Source organism: Rattus norvegicus, chromosome 4, assembly GCF_021556685.1.
Source record: "Rattus norvegicus strain SHRSP/BbbUtx chromosome 4, alternate assembly SHRSP_T2T, whole genome shotgun sequence".
Classification (NCBI taxonomy): Eukaryota; Metazoa; Chordata; class Mammalia; order Rodentia; family Muridae; genus Rattus; species Rattus norvegicus.
The window spans coordinates 151,680,906-151,693,761 of NC_141537.1; positions in this window are offsets into that span (position 1 = coordinate 151,680,906).

A 12,856-nucleotide genomic window follows, 5' to 3' on the forward strand; every position below is an offset into this window, starting at 1 on the left:
TAAAAACTGCACAGTATTGGTACAGAGACAGACAGATAGACCAATGGAATAGAATTGAAGACCCAGAAATGAACCCACACACCTATGGTCACTTGATTTTTGACAAAGGAGCCAAAACCATCCAATGGAAAAAAGATAGCATTTTTAGAAAATGGTGCTGGTTCAACTGGAGGTCAGCAGATAGATCCATGCTTATCACCCTGTACAGAGCTTAAGTCCAAGTGGATCAAGTCCACATCAAACCAGATACACTCAAACTAATAGAAGAAAAAGTGGGGAAGCATCTTGAACACATGGGCACTGGAAAAAATTTCCTGAACAAAACACCAATGGCTTATGCTCTAAGGTCAAGAATCAACAAATGGGTTCTCATAAAACTGCAAAGCTTCTGTAAGGCAAAGGACACTGTGGTTAGGACAAAACGGCAACCAACAGATTGGGAAAAGATCTTTACCAATCCTACAACAGATAGAGGCCTTATATCCAAAATATACAAAGAACTCAAGAAGTTAGACTGCAGGGAGACAAATAACCCTATTAAAAATGGAGTTCAGAGCTAAACAAAGAATTCACAGCTGAGGAATGCCGAATGGCTGAGAAACACCTAAAGAAATGTTCAACATCTTTAGTCATAAGGGAAATGCAAATCAAAACAATACTGAGATTTCACCTCAAACCAGTGAGAATGGCTAAGATCAAAAACTTAGGTGACAGCAAATGCTGGCGAGGATGTGGAGAAAGAGGAACACTCCTCCATTGTTGGTGGGATTGCAGACTGGTACAACCATTCTGGAAATCAGTCTGGAGGTTCCTCAGAAAATTGGACATTGAACTACCTGAGGACCCAGCTATACCTCTCTTGGGCATACACCCAAAAGATGCCCCAACATATAACAAAGACACGTGCTCCACTATGTTCATAGCAGCCTTATTTATAATAGCCAGAAGCTGGAAAGAACCCAGATGCCCTTCAACAGAAGAATGGATACAGAAAATTTGGTACATCCACACAATGGAATATTACTCAGCTATCAAAAACAATGACTTTATGAAATTCGTAGGCAAATGGATGGAACTGGAAAATATCATCCTGAGTGAGCTAACCCAATCATAGAAAAACAGACATGGTATGCACTCATTGATAAGTGGCTATTAGCCCAAATGCTTGAATTGCCCTAGATGCACAGAACACATGAAACTCAAGACGGATGATCAAAATGCGAATGCTTCACTCCTTCTTTAAAAGGGGAACAAGAATACCCTTGGCAGGTTATAGGGAGGCAAAGTTTAGAACAGAGGCAGAAGGAACACCCATTCAGAGCCTGCCCCACATGTGGCCCATACATATACAGCCACCAAACTAGATAAGATGGATGAAGCAAAGAAGTGCAGGCTGACAGGAACCGGATGTAGATCTCTCCTGAGAGACATGGCCAGAATACAGCAAATACACAGGTGAATGCCAGCAGGAAACCACTGAACTGAGAACGGGACCCCCGCTGAAGGAATCAGAGGAAGGACTGGAAGAGCTTGAAGGGGCTTGAGACCACATATGAACAACAATGCCAAGCAACCAGAGCTTCCAGGGACTAAGCCACTACCCAAAGACTATACATGGACTGACCCTGGGCTCCAACCTCATAGGTAACAATGAACAGCCTAGTAAGAGCACCAGTGGAAGGGGAAGCCCTTGGTCCTGCTAAGACTGAACCCCCAGTGAATGTGATTGTTGGGGGGAGGGTGGTAATGGGGGGAGGATGGGGAGGGGAAACCCTTATAGAAGGGGAGGGAGGGGTTAGGGGGATGTTGGCCAGGAAAGTGGAAAAGGGAATAACAATCGAAATGTAAATAAGAAATACTCAAGTTAATTAAGATAAAAAAAAAGAAATACTCAAGTTAATAAAGACTAAAGAAAATAAGAAAAAGAAAGTGGAGAGATCATACAGTAGCAGGTTATCAGCACATCTGAAAGCTCTTGAACAGAAAGAAGCAAATATAGCCAAGAGCCGTAGATTTCAGGTAATAATCAAACTCAGGGCTGAAATCAACCAAGGATAAACAAAGAGAACTATACAAAGTATCAACAAAACCACGAACTTGTTCTTTGAGAAAGTTAACAAGATCGATAAAGCCTTACCCATACTAACAAGAGGTCACAGTGACAGTATACAAATTAAGAAAATCAGAATTGAAAAAGGAGACATAACAACAGAAACTGCAGAAATTCAAAACACCATCAGATCATACTCCAAAAGCCTTTACTCAACAAAACTGGAAAATTACCATGAAATGGATGATTTTTCTAGAGAGGTCCCTGGTACCATAGTTAGACCAGGATAGGATAAAGCATCTAAACTCTCCCATAACTCCCACAAAGATAGAAGCATTCATTTAGTTCTGCCAAGCCAAGAAAAGCTCAGGGTTAGGCAGAATTCTGTCATACCTTCTAAGAAGACCAATACTCTAGAACTATCCCACAAAATAGAAAAAGTAGAAACAGTATCCAATTTGTTCTATGAAGCCACATTTATGCTGATACCAAAAACCCCACAAAAACCCAACGAACAGAAAGGATTACAGAACAATCTTGCTTATGAATATCAATGCAAAAATACTCAATAAGATTCATGCAAACTGAATGCAAGAACATATCAGAATTATCGTTCACCGTGGTCAACTAGGCTTCCTTCCAAGGATGCAGGGATGGTTCAATATACAGAAATCCTTCAACATAATTAACTATATAAAAAAACTCAATGGAGAAAACCACATGATCATCTAGGTAGATGCTAAAAAAGCTTATGACAAAACATAATACTCATTCATGTTAAATGTATTGGGAAGATCATGAATTCAATGTGCATTCCTAAGCATGATAAAGGCAATATACAGCAAACCAGTAGTCAACACCTAACTGAATGGAGAGAAACTTGAAGCAATCCCACTAAAATCAAGAAGACAAGGCTGGTCACTCTTCCCCTATCTATTCAATGTAGTACTCAAAGTTCTAACTAGTGCAATTAGACTCAATTATTTACAGAGATTGAAAGAATCATTCTCAAAATCAACTGGAACAACAAAAAAATTAGGATAGCAAAAACTATTCCCAACATTAATAGCACTTCTAGGGGAAACTCCATCTCTGAGCACAACCAGAAACACTGAATCTAATAGAAGAGAAAGTGGGGAAGAGCCTAGAACACAAGGAAAAATTTCCTGAACAAAATACCAATGGCTTATGCTCTAAGATCAAGAATCGACAAATGGGACCTAATAAAATTGACAAGCTTCTGTAAGGCAAAAGATCCTGTCAATAAAACAAAACAGCAACCCACAGATTGGGTAAAGATCTTTTCCAATCCTACATCCAGTTCAGAGCTAATATCAAAAATATACAAAGAACTCAAGAAGTTAGACTCAGAGATACAAGTAGCCCTATTAAAAATGGGGTCCAGATTTAAACAAAGCATTCTCAACTGGAGAATCTCAAATGTCTGTGAAGCAATTAAAGAAATGTTCTACATCCTTAGTCATTAGAGAACTACACATGAAAATGATGCTGATATTCCACCTCACACCAATCAGAATGACTAAGATAAAAAAACTCAGGTGACAGCAGACCCTGAAGAGGGTGTGGAGAACAAAAAACACTCCTCTATAGGTGGTGAAAATCCAAGTTGGTAAAACCACTTTGAAAATCAATATGTTGGTTCCACAGAAAATTGGAAATAGTTTTTCTTGAAGACCCAGCTATACTACTACTGGGCATATACCCAAAAGATGCTCCAACATATTACAAGGACTCATGCTCTGCTATGTTTATAGCAGCTTTATTTATAATAGCCAGATGCTGGGAAGAAAGTCAGATGTCCCTCAACAGAATAATGGATACAGAAAATGTGATACATTTACATAATAGAGTACTACTCTACTAGTAAAAACAACGACTTCATGAAATTTGCAGGCAAATGGATAAAACTAGCAAATATAATCCTGAGTGAGGTCATACAGACAGAAAAGAACTCACATGGTGTGTACTCACTAATAGGTAGATATAAACCTCAAATCTCAGAATACCCATGATACAACCCACAAACTATATGGGGTTTAAGAAGAAGGAAGAAAAAATTGTGGATGCTTCAATACTACATAGAACAGAGAACAAATAATCACAGGAGGTAGAGGGAGGGAGGGAGAGACCTGGGAAGGATTTGGGACAGTTGGACTGAAAAGGGGAGGGGCAGCATCAGGTGTTGGAAGGGACAGGAGAGAAGTACAGAGGGTCTGGAAATAGAATAGAAACACGTAGCAGTGAGGTATTGGGAACTGTAGGTATCCACTAATAAGTCCCAGATTCCAGGGAATCAGGAGGCTTCCAGGACCCAATGGGGATGGCATTAGCTGAAATAGACAACAAAGGGGAGATAGAAACTGCAGAGAGCAGCTCCAGTAGATAGCTACCGTTCCCCCAGTAGAGGGATGTGGTCACCCACTCACCTCAAAAGTTTTAACCTAGAAAGGGTTAAAAAAGAGAGACAGAGCAAAAAATGGAACAGAGACTGAATGAAAGGTCATCCAGAGATATCCCTGTCTCTAGATAGCAAACCCCAACACTATTGCTGATTAGAAGAAACTCTTGCTGACAGTAGCTTGGTATGGGTATTCCCTAAGAGGTACTACAAGCACCTGACCAATGCAAATGTGGGTACTCCTAGACAACCATTGGACAGAGTGACTGTGACCCCAATGAAAGGGCTAGAGTAAGGACTGAAGGAGCTGAAGGGGACTGCAATCCTGTAAGAAGAACATTATCAACTAATCTGAACACCCAGTGCTCCCAAGGACTAAACCACCAACCAAAGAGCATGAAATGAGGAGTCCATTTTTGAAAATATATATGTAGCAGAGGATGGCCTTATCTGACATGATTGGTAGGGGATGCCCTTGGTCCTTAGGAGGCTTGATGCCCCATTGTAGGGGGATGCGAGAGTGGTGAGGTTGGAGTGGGTTTGTTAGGAGGAGGAGGACACTCATAGAAGCAGGAGTATGGAGGATAGGATAAGGAGTTTCTGGAGGGGAAACCAGGAAAGGGGATAACATTTGAAATGTAAATATATAAAATATCCAATAAAAATGACTTGGTCTTAGGAGCTATTTAGAGTTCTTGTATAATAATAAAATGTGTACATATTGCACTTCTGCCTGGTCCTTTCTGCTGGAACAGACTGCTACCTAGTAGCAGACTATAGTCTGCTGACATACCAGAGGATTCACTCCTATATAGTCCCTGATAGAGACTATATCCTGAGACATACCAGAGGATTCACTGCCCTGAGCATTTGGTAAGACTCCCCGCTCCACACACATAAATTCCCACAGCAAGTTCTGGTGGAGAGTGGACTTGGAGACCCACCATTTCCCCAACACCCTACCAGTTACTAACAATCCCTTTCTGCCTGATCCTTTCTGCTGGGACAGACTGCTAGCTAGACTGCTTCTCTGAAGAAGCTATATCCTGAGGTATACCAGAGGATTTGCTGCATTCAGAACATTTGAAGTCACATCTTGAAGCCTATCAGAAGAACCACTACCCTCAAATAATTGATACTACATTCTAAGGCATCCCAGAAGGTCTCTTGCACCCAGGACACCATAGCTTGAAGGCATCCCAGGAGTTCCTCTGTACACAGAGCAACTGGGCAATTGACACCACAGTCTGAAGAACTCCAAGAGGCTGTATGGCATGCAGGGTAAATGACCCAAAAGACTCAAAGTCTCCCTGGAGTGTGGATGCACACAAAGGAACAGAAATCACAGTCCATTAACCTCACCACCACCAAAAATAAAAAAGCTTCACGCGGGACAATAGTGTGATTGTTTGTCTGAAGATCCAATAGTCTGAAGGCCTCCCAAAAGATCTACTGCAGCCAGGGCAACAAATCAGCAGCTTCTCTGCCCCTCTAAAGACCCTCCAGTGGGAAGGCCACACAGGAGGTCTGCTTCAGCCAGGAAACATGTTGAAATCCAGGGATAAAAAAGGTAGATTCTAGACAGGGTCACCCAGAACAGCAAACACTAGGGAAAACCAGATGGCAAGAAGCAAGTACAAGACCATAAGCAACAGAAGCCAATACACATGGGCATCATCAGAACTCAGTTCTCCCACCATGGCAAGCCCTGAATACACCAACACACCTCAGGAAGCTGACCTAAAAACCTTTCTCATGAAGATAGTAGAGTCCTTTAAGGATTCACTGAAAGAAATACAAGAAAACACAGGTAAACAGGTAGAAGCTCTTAAAGAATAAACAAATAAATCCCTTAAAGGAATACAGGAAAATACAATCAAATAGGTGAAGGAATTGCATACAATTTTCATTCAAGACTGAAAAGTGGAAGTAGAACCAATAAAGAAAACACAAATGGAGGCAAACCAGGAAATGAAAAGCCTGGGAAAGAGGACAGGAATTACAGATGTAAGTTTCACCAACAGAATACAAGAGATAAATGAGAGAATATAGGTGTAGAAGATACAGTAGAAGAGATTGACACAATGGTCAAAGAAAATTCAAACATAAAAAACTCCTAACCCAAAACATCCAGAAAATTCAGGACACAATGAAAAGATCAAGTCTCAGAATAATTGGAATAGAGGAGAATGAAGATTCCCAGTTCAAAGGACCTGAACATGTCTTCAACAAAATCACAGAAGAAAACTTCCCCAACCTAAAAGTAGAGATGGCCGTAAAGGTACAAGAAACCTACAGAACACCAAACAAATGGTACCAGAAACGAAAATCCTCTCATCACATAATAGTCAAAACACTAAATGTGCAGAACAAAGAAAGAATATTAAAGCTGCAAGGGAAAAGTGGCAAGTAACATACAAAGGTAGATCTATCAGAATTACACCATACTTCTCAGCAGAGACTATGAAAGCCAGAAGAGCCTGGTCAGAGGTCACACAGACTCTAAGAGAATACAAATGCCATCCCTGGCTAATATACCCGGCAAAACTCTCAATCAACATAGATTGAGAAACCAAAATATTCCAGTTTAATTTAACCAAATTAAAATAATAGCTATCTATAACTCCAGTCCTACAGAGGATCCTAGAGGGAAAACTCTAATACAAGGAAGATACCAATACCAAAGACAAGATATTAAGCATCTCACAACAAAGCCAAAAAGAGAAAATCACAAGCACATAAAGCTACCCACAAAAACAAATATAACAGGAACCAACATTCATGTGTCTTTAATATCTCTCAATATTAATGGACTCAAATCACCTATAAAAATACATAAGCTCACAGAGTGGATACACAAATAAGATCCAGCAATTTGCAGCATACAACAAACACACCTGAATAACAAAGACAGACACCATCTCACAGTAAAAGGATGGAAAAGGGTCTTCCAAGCAAATGGTCCCAAGAAACAAGCTGAAGTCACCATCCTACTATCCAATAAAATAGACTTTCAACCAAAAGTTAACAAGAATAATGAGGAAGGGCACTTCATATTCATCAAAGGGAAAATCCACTAAGAGACAGTCTCAATTCTCAACATCTATGCCCCAAATTCATGGTCACCCACATTCAGAAAAGAAACTTTACTAAAACTCAAAGCACACATTGAACCAAACACAATGATAATGGGAAACTTCAACATCACACTCTTACCAATGGACAGGTCATTGAAACAGAAAATAAACAGAGACTCAATGAAGCTAATACAGGTTATGAACCAAATGGATATAACCGAAATCTACAGAACACTTCACCCTAAAACAAAAGAATATACTTTCCTTTCAGCACCTCATGGTACCTTCTCCAAAATTGACCATATAATTGGTCACAAGACAACCCTCAACCAATTTAAGAAGATGGAGATAATCCCATGCATTCTAACAGACCACCATGGCCTAAAGCTGGTCTTCAATAGCAGCAAAAGCAACAGAAAACCCACAGACTTGTGGAAACTAAATAACTCTCTACTCAATGATAATTTATTCAGGGATGAAATAAAGAAAGAAATTAAAGACTTTCTGGAATTTAATGAAAATATTGACCCATCATACCCAAAGTTATGGGACACAATGAAAGAGTGCTAATAGGAAAATTCATAGCAGTAAATGCACTGGTAAAGAAACTGGAAAGATCTTACATTAGTAACTTAACAGCACACCTGAGAGTTCTAGAACAAAAAGAAGCAAACTCTCCCAGGTCAATTAGAAGGCAGGAAATAGTCAAACTCAGGGTTGATATAAAACAAATAGAAACAAAGAGAACAACAAAGAATCAGTAAAAACAAAAGATGTTTCTTTAAAAGAATCAACAAGATAGATAAACCCTTAGTCAAATTAATTAATGGGCCCAGAGGCAGTATCCGAATTAATTAAATCAGAAATGAAAAGGGAGACAAAACAACAGAAACAGAGGCAATTAAAAAAAATCATCAGATCTTACTACAACAGCCTATACTCGCCAAAATAAAAAATCTAGTTGAAATGGATAGTTTTTTTTATACAAATAGCATATACTAAAGATAAATCAAGAGCAGGTAAACTTTCTAAATAGACCCATATCCTATAATTAAATAGGAGTTGTGAAAAACCTCCCAACCAAAAAAAAAAAAAAAAAAGCCCAGGGCCAGATGAATTTAGTTCAGAATTCTACCAGACCTTCAAAGAAGACCTGATACCAATTTTCCTCAAAGTATTCCCTAAAATAGAAACAGAAGGAGCACTACCTAATTCATTTTATGAAGCCACAATAACTCTGATACCTAAAACACACAAGGGCCCTACCAGAAAAGAGAAATTTAAACCAATCTCATGTATGAAGATTAATGCAAAAATACTCAATACAGTTCTTGCAAACCAAATCCAAGAACACATTAAAACCATCATTAAACAGGATCAAGTAGGCTTCATTCCAGGGATGTAAGGTTGAATCAATATATAAAAATCCATTAATGTAATCCACCATATAAACAAACTCAAAGGAAAGATGAACATGAGCATCTTATTAGATGCAGTAAAAGCATTTGACAAAATACTACATCCCTTCATGTTGAAAATATTGGCGCGATCTGGAACTTAATGTCCATACCTAAAGATAATAAAAGCAATTTACTGCAAACCAATATCAAATTAAATGGAGAGATACTTGAAACAATCCCACTAAAGTCGAGGACAAGACAAGGATGCCCAGTCTCCCCATATCTATTCAGTATAGTAATCAAAGTGTTAGCTAGAAAAATAAGACAACAAAAAGAGATACAAATTGGCAAAGAAGAAATAAAGGTATCACTATTTTCAGATGACATGATAGTATACATAAGTGATCCCAAAAATTTTACCAGAGAACTTCTTCAGCTGATAAACAACTTTAGCAAAGAGGCCGGATATAAAATTAACTCAAATAAATCAGTAATCTCCTTTTATACAAATGATAATCAGGGAAACAATTCTTTTCACAATAGCCACAAATAATATAAAATATCTTGGGGTAACTCTAATCAAACAAGTGAAAGATTTGTATGATAAGAACTTCGAGTCCCACAAGAAAGAAATCAAAGAAGATCTCAGAAAATGGAGAGATCTCCCATGCTCATGGATTGGCAGAATTAACACAGTAAAAATGGCCATATCACCAAAGGCAATCTGCAGATTCAATGCAATCCCCATCAAAATCCTCACACAAAGGCATGGAAAGAGCAATTCTCAAATTCATCTGGAAAGGCAAAAAACCCAGAATAGCAAAAATAATTCTTAACAGTAAAAGAACAGTTGGGGGAATCATCATCCCTGACCTCAAGCCTTACTACAGAGCAATAGTGATAAAAAAACTGTGTGGTATTGGTACAGAAACAGTCAGATTGACCAATGGAATAGAATTGAAGACCCAGAAATAAAACTACACATTTATGCACACTTGATTTTTTGACACAGAAGTAAAAAATATACAATGGAAAAAAGACAGCATCCTCAATAAATTGTGCTGGTCTAAACTGGATGTGTGTATGCAGAAAAATAAAAATAGACCCATATTTGTCACCTTGCATAAAGCTCAAGTTCAAGTGGATCATGGACCTCAATGTAAAACCAGATACACTGAATCTAATAGAAGAGAAAGTGGGAAAGAGCCTTGAACTGATTGGCCTAGGGGGTAATTTTCTAAACATAACTCCAGTGGCTCACATTCCAAGATCAAGAATTGATAAATGGAAACTCATGAAACTGGAAAGGTTCATAAGGCAAAGGATATAGTCAAAAAGACATCCTATGGATTGGAAAAAAATCTTCACTAACCCCACATCCAATAGAGGGCTAATATCTAATATATATAAAGAAGTCAAGAAGCTAACCATAAAAAAAACCCAAACAACCAAATCAAAAAAATGTGGTATAAAACTAAACTGAGAATTCACAAGAGAGGAATCTTGAACGGCTTAGAAGCACCTAAAAATGTTCAAAATCCTTAGTGATCAGAGAAGTTCCAATCAAAATGATCCTGAGATTCTACCTTATACCAGTGACAATGGCTAAGATAAAACCCTCAGGTGACAGCACATGTTGGTGAGGATGTGGAGAAAGAAGAACATGCCTCCAGTGCTGGTGGGATTGCAAACTGGTACAAGAAGTCTGGAAATTAATTTGGAGGTTCCTCAGAAAATTGGAGCTAGACCTACCTAAAGACCCCAAAATACCACTCGGGAATATATCTAAATGATGCCCCACCATGCCACAGTAGCCCATGTTCTACTCTGTCCATAGTAGCCTTATTTGTGATAGCCAGAAGATAGAAATAACCCATACATCCCATGACAGAAGAATGGATACAGAAAATGTGGTTCATTTACACAATGGAATGCTATACAGCTATTAAGAACAAGGACATTCTGAGTTTTGCAGGCAAATGGATGAAACTAGAAAATATCATCCTGAGTGAAGTGACTCAGACCCAAAAGGAGAAGTCTGATATGTTTTCACTAATAAGTGGATATTAAGACCCCCACCAACCACACACACAAATTACAGAATACCAAAGAACCACAGACCTTTCTGAAAAGGTCATCAAGCTGAAGGGCCCAAGTGAGGAGGCCTCAGGTCCACTTGGAATGGAGAAGAAAGCAACCACAAGGGGGGATGGAGGGAGGGCTGGGGAGAGAGAGAGGATGGGGTGGGGGGAGAGTGAGGAATAGTTTGGTATTGGGTGGGGGGAAAATATTGAAGACCTGAGAGCCAGCAGAAAGAATGAAAATAGGCCACCTCTGGAGGAAGGGGGTTGGGAGGACCCTCTAGAGTGTACCAGAGACCTGGGAAGTGAGAGACTCTCAGGACTCAAAGGGGGGTACCTAGATGAAATTCCCTACAGTGGGGAGAGGGAACTTATTCAACCTACCTCCAGTAGAAAGAGAGGGTGTCAAGTGAGGGATGGGTTTGCTCTCTCACAGTCAAAGCTCTGGCCCATAATTCTTCCTCTCTGAACTAAATGCAGTGATAGAAATTGGAGAAGAGCCTGAGAAAAAGAAGGTTCAGCAGCAGGCCCAAATGAGATCCAGCTCAAGGGGAGGCCTCAAGACCTGACACTATTACTGAGGCTATGCAGTGCTCACAAAAAGAAACTATTATAACTGCCCTCCAAAAGACTCAAGAAGCAGGTGAAAGAGTCAGATGCAGATATGTGGACCCAACTAATGAACAGAAGCTGCTGACCCCTCTGGTTGAATTAGGGAAAAGCTAGAGGAAGCTGAGGAGGAGGGCAACCCTGTAGGAGGACCACAGTCTCAATTAACCTGGACCCCTGAGGTCTCTGACACTGGATCACCAACCAGACAGCATTCACCAGCTGAGATGAGGCCTCCAATATATATACACTAGAGGACCCAGTCTCTGGGTTCAGTCAGAGAAGATGCATCTAATTCTCAAGAGACTGGAGGCCCCAGGAAGTTTAGAGGTCTGTTGGGGTGGGTTGGGGGTGTGTGGGGACAGCCTTGTGGAGACACGGGAGCTGGGGGAGAGGTATGGGATGTGGAACATTCAGGGGAGTGGACTGGGATGGGTACAAAATCTGGAATGTAAAAATAAAAAAATTAAAAATGTGTACATATCATAAAAATAAAGGAAAGATATCAATCTCCTCCTAAAAGGGCAACCATTTACTTCATAATCAATATGTGTTATCAGATATAATAATACTTTATACAGGCTTACTATTATTGTCATTAATCAAGTGATATTTCATTCGCAACACTGTTAAGTTACCAATCGTGATGGCTCCCAGAGTGTCAGGTGTGTGAGGGCTTTGTTCCACTCGCTAATGAATCTTAGTGTCTCTTGGTGCCACCTACTGGACCTGGTAGTCCCTGATTAGTATCAAGAGACAGTCCATTACTAAACATAGGTTGGAACAGATTCATGTCCCTTTCATTTCTGCTCCTTGTGTTGTGTGTATTCTTCTCAGTCTGGGAGTGTGCATGTTTTGGTGATGGTAAGAGTGAGAAATTCAGTGCCTTGGAAAGCATTTTAAAGAATTATTATCAATGGAGATCATATCTATGTAGGTTTATTGAGTGAAGAGTCTCCTGCCTTCTACCCTGACTGTATTATGTTCCTAGCAGTAGGGTTTTGTTTGTTTGTTTGTTTGTTTTGATGCTGGCATAAGAAAGGTCTCAGGATAGGTTATGATGACATGGAGACTCAGGAATGCTTTTTGTGGAATTCCAGATGAATCCACTTGCCAGTTCTCAGAGAACAATGAGGAAATGTGTACTGGTTTTTCCATAGTTAGCACTCGAGATTTGCACCGAGATGTGCTTGGTTTGATGCAGTTCTTAGTTAGCTGAT